Below are 8,840 nucleotides of genomic sequence, written 5' to 3' on the forward strand. Positions count from 1 at the left end.
ATTACTTCTCACAGTGACTCACCACCCTTGGGCCTCCTGCCCAGATTTACTGGATCCATAAAGTTAAGAAGAAAAACCTATTTTCCTATCTTTCCAGTAAAAGGACCCTTTTTTCTAAGCATAGTCCTTAAATATATAATAGGCTTTTTGTGTACTTGACTCTGTCTATTCCCAAATTTTATAATATTTTTAATATTCTGGAATTGTACTTAGAGGAAGAGATGATTCTGAATGTTGTAGTATAAAAGTACATCATCCACTCTGGAATCTCCCTAAAAGACCTCCCCTGCATACCTGTGTAGAAGTCATGCCCCGTCTGTGCCTGCACCTGCGGGTGTGTCTAGCGTGCTCCCTAGGGGAGGGATTTTTATACCATTTGCCTATATTTGGCAAGCTCCATGAAAGCAAGGGCTGTTTTTTAACTTTGTGACTGACAACTTGGTTACCTAAGTGTTTAACAGTGATTGAGCCGGGCGCGGTGGGTCAAACCTGTAATCCCAGCACTTTGGGAGGCCGAGACGGGCGGATCACAAGGTCAGGAGATCAAGACCATCCTGGCTAGCACGGTGAAACCCCGTCTCTACTAAAAAATACAAAAAACTAGCCGGGCGACGCAGCAGGCGCCTGTATTCCCAGCTGCTCGGGAGGCTGAGGCAGGAGAATGGCATGAACCCGGGAGGTGGAGCTTGCAGTGAGCTGAGATCCAGCCACTGCACTCCAGCCTGGGCGGCCGAGCGAGACTCCGCCTCAAAAAGAAAAAAAAAAAAGAGAAAACAGTGATTGAGTGGGGATGTTGACGGTACAGACACTGATTACCACTAGGGGGCAACAAGTCACCCTGTTGAGGCTGACAATCGGTTACTATTCAATAGTTCGATTCCCGGAAGATATTTACTCCAAGTATGTTTATACAGGTGGTTTCTTAAAGTTCTTTTTGTGATTATCTCGAGCAAATGAGGAAAGGAAGCTAGATGTGAAGAATCTTGTGTCCCCATGATCTCACCCAGAAATGGTTTGGTAGTTACAAAGCAAGATAGAGCAGTTGAGCAAATAGCCCACCAGGTCCTCTGCTACTACCACCTTCGCCTTTTAATGAGCAGGACTTTGTAGTAAGCGAGTTGTTGAAAAGGAGCTCCACATCCTTAGTACCAGCCTTGGAGCGGGTGGGAAGAAATAGGCATTGCTGCAGAACTGAGATGAACCTGCAAGGAGATTATTTCCCCCAGGAATGATCACTGCACTGCGCCTGGCTGAGATGACTCATTAGCTGTGATTCCCTTCCTTAGTCTCACCTGTTGAAGATGGCGCAGAACAGTTAGAGCCATGATCAAAAAAGATAATACTTTAGGGTCTCCTGCCCTATGCGCCTCCAGGGAGAGGCCAGACCAGGGTACCAGCTGGAGGTTATAACTAGGGTGGAGTGTGGAGACTTGTATCACTACTACTTTTTTTTTTTTTTAGGCAGTTTCGCTCTTGTCACCCAGGCTGGAGTGCAGTGGGGCGATCTCGGCTCACTGGCTCACTCCAGCTTTCACCTCCCAGGTTCAAGCAATTCTCCGGCCTCGGCCTGCTGAGTAGCTGGGATTACAGGCGCCTGCCACCACGCCCAATTAATTTTTCTATTTTTGGTAGAGGGCGTTTCACCAGTTTGGCTAGGCTGGTCTCCTAACCTCAGGTGGGTCTCCTAACCTCAGGTGATCCACCCTCCTCAGCCTCCCAAAGTGCTGGGATTACAGGCATGAGCCACTGCGCGCCCGGCCGCTACTTCCTTCTTTGTCTACTGTACCCAAGAAACAGCCTATTATAAATGGCCTATGCATTTTCCTCTTTTTACAGGGCATTGTGTAAAATGTTTAATTAACTCACATGGGAAGGACGGACTAGAATGCTTTCCTTTCGTCTTAATTCAACTAGTTAGCCCAGGGCCATATAAAATGTTAATCCCTTTTAGAAAATGCAAGGGAGCAAATATAACTTTTCCCAAAATGATAGGCAAATTAGTTTGTTAGGTATACTCTAAAATTCTCTCCCAAATTTCTCTACAACCCATGAAACAGTATCTTCATACATTTTACTCAGAGGGTTCATCTTAAGTGCAACTTTTGTATTACTGAAAAGTACTTGCATCTCACTGAAAATCTGTTCCGAGTTATATTGACTTTTTGCAATATTTACAATCTTTTTGACTGCATGCATGATAGGAGGAACATGGAATGGCTTTCTAATAAAGGAAGAACAGGTGTCAGGTCCTTAATTTCACCATCTGGCACTTCTTCCTCCCAGTCACACATCTGTAGTTCAGACACTCCCCACAGGGCTCCGCTGAAAAGAACTGCTCTCCATCTTGTCTAAGTATGGTTGAGAAAGTATGGCGGAGTTGGAGAGCGCTCACTTAACTTGCCGCTTCTCTGAATGTAGAAAGTAGCACAGCATGGGGGGCCGGGCGCGGTGGCTCAAGCCTGTAATCCCAGCACTTTGGGAGGCCATAGACGGGCGGATCACGAGGTCAGGAGATCGAGACCATCCTGGCTAACACGGTGAAACCCTGTCTCTACTAAAATACAAAAAACTAGCCAGGCGAGGTGGCGGGCGCCTGTAGTCCCAGCTACTCGGGAGGCTGAGGCAGGAGAATGGCGTGAACCCGGGAGGCGGAGCTTGCAGTGAGCTGAGATCCCGCCACTGCACTCCAGCCCCGGCGACAGAGCGAGACTCCGTCTCAAAAAAAAAAAAAAAAAAGAAAGTAGCACAGCACACTAGCCTCGATATGCCCGATGACTATTCTTTTGGTAAACTGTTAGGGGTGGAAGGTATTCCTAGATACCTTCTAGGTAAGTAGAAGGGGTAGAAGAGTTACCGGCAGCAAATCTGTATGAGCCTGCAGCAACCTCAATTCTTGCCTCTTCAGAAGAAATAATTTGAGGGGCTTAAGGTAGAAAAAGAGACTGAGGTAAGTTTCAGAGCAGGAGTGGAAGTTTATTTAAAAAGGCTTTAGAACAGGAAAGAAAGGAAAGTACACTTGGAAGAGACTCAAGCTGGCGACTTGAAGGACAAGCTCAGTGTTTAACCTTGGACTAAACCTAGGGCTTCATAGGGTGGCCCACCTCCGGCATCTTCCACCCTTTTCCCCTCATTCCTCCCTTAGGGTGGGCTGCCCGCATGCACAGTGCCCTCCTTAGGCTTGGGAGGCGAGTAGGTGCAGTGTGATTAGGAAGTTGTGCGCAGGCCCATCTGAGACTGTCTTCGTTTTCCAGTGGAGTGCCCCCAAGAAGGTCATACTCCGCCATTTAGTCTCTTACTGCACATGCCCGGGCTCACTCACCCAATTTCTTGAGGTTTTATTAGAAGTCGATTACCAATCTCAGGGGTTTTTGTCTGTTTGGGGAGTTGCCTCTCCCTGGCGCCTGCATTCAATGAACACTTCAGTGTGACAGCTGTGGATCATCAGGAGATTGTTTCTTTCTGGGACCAAATTTGCCGTTGCCAAATTATCATTTTTAGAGAGGCAATGTGATAACTGCACACACATCACCTGATGATCGCCTGACATTCCTGGTGGGGCTCAGGGAGAGCCCTCTCCTGCCCGGCTCATGCGTGTCTAACTACCTGTGACAAAACTGCAATTCAATATGATTCCACAGGCTGCCCACGTGGCGTGGCCTGACCTCTACCTGCCTCTCCCACCTTCACCTCTTGCCTTTTGCCTCCTTACATATTACACGTGAGCTATATTGGCCTCTTTTTTGTTTATTGAAACTGTTTCCCACCTCAAGGCCTTCGCAGACAGGGGCCTCTCCCTCAGTGGTGGCCCCACTGCCCCTCCCCGTTCATTCTCACCTGGCTTTTTTGAAGTCCCAGCTTTCATGTCACCTTCCCAACGAGATCTTTCTGTTAATCCTCGATCCCACTCCTAGACCATTTTCTTCACAGTCCTTACCACAATTTGTCATTGTTTTTCTTTGTTTGGTTACTAGTTTATTTTCTATTTCCCCCACTAGAATCTAGACTCAAAGAGACAGAGATCAAGGATGCTTTATCCACTAATATATACCCAGATCCAAGCATGGTTCCTGGAACATGTGGGTGCTTAATTCATGTCTGTTAACAAAAGAATAAGTAAAATAAATGACAACCAAAAAAGTTTCTATATTTTCTGCAGAATCGTGGCCAAGCATGTTATCTCTCATATTACCCAATGATGTTCTAGCAAAGATTAATAAAATAAAATTATTTATGAAAAAAAAGTTTGTATTTCCAGAGTGCTAAATTGAAGACAAACTAACAAGTTCAGCAAAGTTAGTATCAACACACAAAAATCAGTTGCATTTCTATGTACTAACAATGAACAATTTCAAAAGGAAATGTTTAAAGCAATCCCATTTATAATAGCATCGAAAAGAATAAAATGGAAATAAGCTTAACCAAGGAGATGAAGAACTTGTATGCTGAAAAGTGTAAGACATTGATGAAAGAAATTAAAGAGAAGTAAAGAAGACCCAAATAAATGGAAATATATCCCATGTTCATGCATTGGAAGACAAAATATTGGTAAAATGTCCATACTACCCAAAGGAACCTACAGATTTAATGCAATCCTATTAAATTCCTAGTGACATTTTTTGCAGGAATAGAAAACTATTCTAAAATCCATGTGGAATTTGAAGGGGCCCTAAATAACCAAAACAATTTTGAAAAAGAACAAAGTTGGAGGCCTCACATTTCCTGATTTTAAAACATATTATAAAGCTATAGTAATCAAAAAGGTGTCTTACTGACATAATAATAGTCATACAGTTCAATGGTACAAATTAGCCCAAAAGTAAACCTTCACCTATGTGGTCAAATGATCTTTGACAAGGCTGCCAAGACCACACGATGGGTAGAGAACACCCTCTTGAACAAATGGTGTTGGAAAAACTGGGTATCCACATGCAAAAAATGAATTGGATTCTTATATTACAATATATTAAAAAATTAAACTCAAAATGTATTAAAGGCTTAAATATAGGAACTAAAACTATAAAACTCTCAGAAGAAAATTGAGATATTGTAAAAATATATATTTGATCTTCAACCTGTTTCCTAACATACAACTCCTAAAATCTTTAAAATCTCCAAAGTGATTTTTTTGTACACTAATGAGTTTATTGGTTGTTGGCAGCCCCTGCATAGCTTCAGGGTGGGAGCTGGTCACTGGAAAGACCAAGGCATGATTAGAGGGTTGGGACTTTCAGCCCACCCCTCAACCTTGAGAGATGGGAGGGGGGCTGAAGGTTAAGTTGATCACCAATGGCTAACGGTGTAATCAATCATGCCCACACAGTGAAACTCCCATAATAACCCAAAGGCTTAGGTTTGGAGAGCTTCCTGATAGTTGAACATGCAGAGGCTGCTGGAGAGGGCATAGAATCTCTGCAGTCCTTCTCACATACCTTACCCTACATATCTCTTCATCTGTATCCTTTGTAATAGTCTTCATAATAAACCAGTAAATGGAAGTTAGTCTTTCCTCTAGTTCTGTTAGGCAATCTAGCAAATCAGTTGAACACAAGGAGGGGGCCATGGGACCCTCAGTTTATAGTCATTCAGTCAGCACAGGTAAAACCTGGGGCTTGCAATTGGCATTGGAAGTAAGGGAGCAGTCTTGTGGGAATGAGCTCTCAACCTGTGGGATGGAAGTGGCATGGTTTGTCTGGGGTAATACCTGAGGTTCGTTGCCCCACGCCAAGGAAATCGAGAATGGGGACACACAAGGAATGGATTTAAGAGCGGAAGTTTAGCAGGCAAAAGAAAGAAGAGAGAGCTTCCCCGTGCAGAGGAAGGGGTGCCGAGCAGGTTTCCAGGTTTATGGCGAGATGCGGTTGCTTTTATAGATGAGTTTGAGGAAGTGGTGTTTGATTTATGTAGGGCACAGAGTATTGGTTGGACCAGGTGTCCCATTTACACAGCACAGGAAGAGGCTGGCCATCCCACCCTCATCTGTTATGGCACATGGCATCTCTACCTATCCAAGGCCATGTTGCCTGCTTTTTTACTGCACACGTGGCAACAAAGAAAAGGGAAAAGGGAACTTACATGTTGAATATACCTGACTTCCGGGTATCGCTTTTCTATTGGCACAGCTGCTGGCATTTGCCTATGCACGCTTCCAGTTTGCATATCTATGTTTGCAGCTTGATTTTCAGGCTCTTTTGTTAGAAAAGAAATGATTTGGGGCTTCTTTTTATTTAAAGGGAAATCTTACTGAGGACTCTCTTATCCTCACTAAATGCCTCAGTAAATTTTGTTTAGGTCTTGTATCAGGATCTGATGCTATCTCCAGGTAGACAGTGTCAGAATTAAATAGGAGTGTCTGCTGCGGAACTGATTGCCTTCTTGTTAGTCGGGATAAATCGCTACACATTTGGTCACAGAAGTCTTCTGTGTCGATTGTTATGGCATGAGAGCAGAGGAAAAACAGTTTGAATTTTTTCCCCTCAAAAACATAGGGGAAATCTTCATGATATTGGACTTGGCAATGATTTATTGGCTGTTAGACCAAAGGCACAAACAACAAAAGCAAAAGTAGACAAATGGGACTACATCAAACTTAAAAACGTCTACATATAAAAGGAAATAATCAATGGAAAAGACAACCTTTGGAATTGGGAAAAGTATTTGCAAAATATTTGCTTTCATAGATTAGCAGATAAAATGTGGTATTTGCATGCTGTGGAATATTATTTAGCCTTTAAAAAGAAGGAAATTCTGTCATGTGCTACAACATAGGTGAAGCTTGAGGACATCATGCTATGTGAAATAGGCCAGCAACAACAATATAAATGCCATGTGATTCTACTTATATGAGGTATCTAAAGCAATCAAATTTATAGAGACAGAAATTAGACCAGTGATTGCCGGAGGCTCAAGGAAGGGGAAAATGGAGAGTTGTTCAATGGCTATAAAGTTTCAGTTTTGCAAGATGAAAAAGTTCTGTAAATAGGTAACACTACTGCATTGTACATGTAAAATGGTTAAGATAGTAATTTTTTTTTTTTTTTAAAAGACACAGGGTTTCACTCTGTTGTCCAGACTGGCCTCAAACTTCTAGGCTCAAGCGATCCTTCCACCTCAGCATCTGGAGTAGCTGGGACTATAGGTGTGCACCACCACACCCAGCTTTAAAAAGGTCACTATTTTATTTATGTATTTTTAATTAGGGCAGACTTAACAGTAAGTGATTCATTCTTGGTTTCTGATACATTATTTCCTCCTTTCTCTAAAGGAAGTCTGCTCTCTGCCATTATTTTATCTGCCCAGAATATAAGTATAGTAATGTCTTGTTACAAGCTACACAAATCCTTTTCCAAAGTGAGTGTGCAGACTGGACGTGGCAGCTCACACTTGTAATCCCAGCAATTTAGGAGGCTGAGGTGGGCTAATCACTTGAGGCCAGGAGTTTGAGATCAGCCTGGCCAGCATGATGAAACTCTATCTCTACTAAAACTACAAAAAGTAGTGGGGCATGGTGGCACACACCTATAATCCTAGTTACTCAGGAGGCTGAGGCAGGAGATTCAGTTGAACCCGGGAGGCAGAGGTTGCAGTGAGCCGGGATTGCACCACTGCACTCCAGCCTGGGCAACAGCGTGAGACTCTGTCGTGAGTGTGCAGTTAATCACATAGGCTTGTGTTGATGTCAATGTAAGGCAAGTACTTCCTCATTGCTCTACATCAGTGAAGAAATGTGAACGCCAAGGTTTAGACTGAGAAGTAGGGCTGGGAGATTGGATGGAGGCAAACTTTAAATATTTCATATCAATTTCTGCTGGTTTACCCCCAAGAGAATTTTATAAATCAGTGTACTTCTTTATGTTTTAATCGACATCTAAAATATTTCCTGACACATTTAAATAGTTGCAAAGGATATACTGTACAGTAGGTTGTAAATATTCACATTTTAAAATAAACTTGCTTTATAACTCTTATAAATGCGTTCAATGGAATCTAATATCAAAGCAATTTGATATCCATCATTGTCTACTTCGAAATTACAGAAACTCGGCCATACCTGGTTGCTCACTCCTGTAATCCCAGCACTTTGGGAGGCCGAGGCGAGAGGATCGCTTGAGTCCAAGAGTTCAAAACCATCCTGGGCAACATAGTGAGATGACCTTGTCTCTACGAAAAAATGAACAGAATTAGCCAGGTGTGGTGGCACACCAGTGGTCCCAGCTACTTGGGAATCTGAGTTAGGAGGATCTCTTGAGCCCTAGAAGTCAAGGCTATAGTGAGCCAAGATTGTGCCATGGCACACTAGCCTGGGCAACAGAATGAGACCGCCTCAGAAAAAAATTTTTTAAAATTTTTTTACAAAGAAACTCCAGAAACTCTTCTTTATGGGTTCTGTAACTTTACATCATTTCCTTTTCTCCTTGAATTCATATTCTTATTCCCACAAAAGTTTATCTTCATGCAGTAGATTTATTGATCATCTGTCGTATATCTCATGCCTATAATCCCAGCACTTTGGGAGGCTGAGGCAGGCAGATCACTTGAGGCCAGGAGTTTAAGACCAGCCTGGACAACATGGTGAAACCCCGTCTCTACTGAAAATACAAAAATTAGCTGGGCACGGTGGCAGGAGCCTGTAATCCCAGCTACTCGGGAGGCTGAGGCAGAAGAATCGCTTGAACCCTGGTGACAGAGGTTGCAGTGAGCCGAGATCGAGTCACTGCACTCTAGCCTGGGGACAGAGTGAGACTCCGTCTCAAAACAAACAAACAAAAACTATGTGGCCTCATGACTAAATTCTGAACAATTAGATAAAAGCAGAAATGTTATGAAGGACCTGGGGACAGACT

Source organism: Rhinopithecus bieti, unplaced genomic scaffold (genome assembly GCF_001698545.2).
Source record: "Rhinopithecus bieti isolate Rb0 unplaced genomic scaffold, ASM169854v2 scaffold_13207, whole genome shotgun sequence".
NCBI lineage: Eukaryota > Metazoa > Chordata > Mammalia > Primates > Cercopithecidae > Rhinopithecus > Rhinopithecus bieti.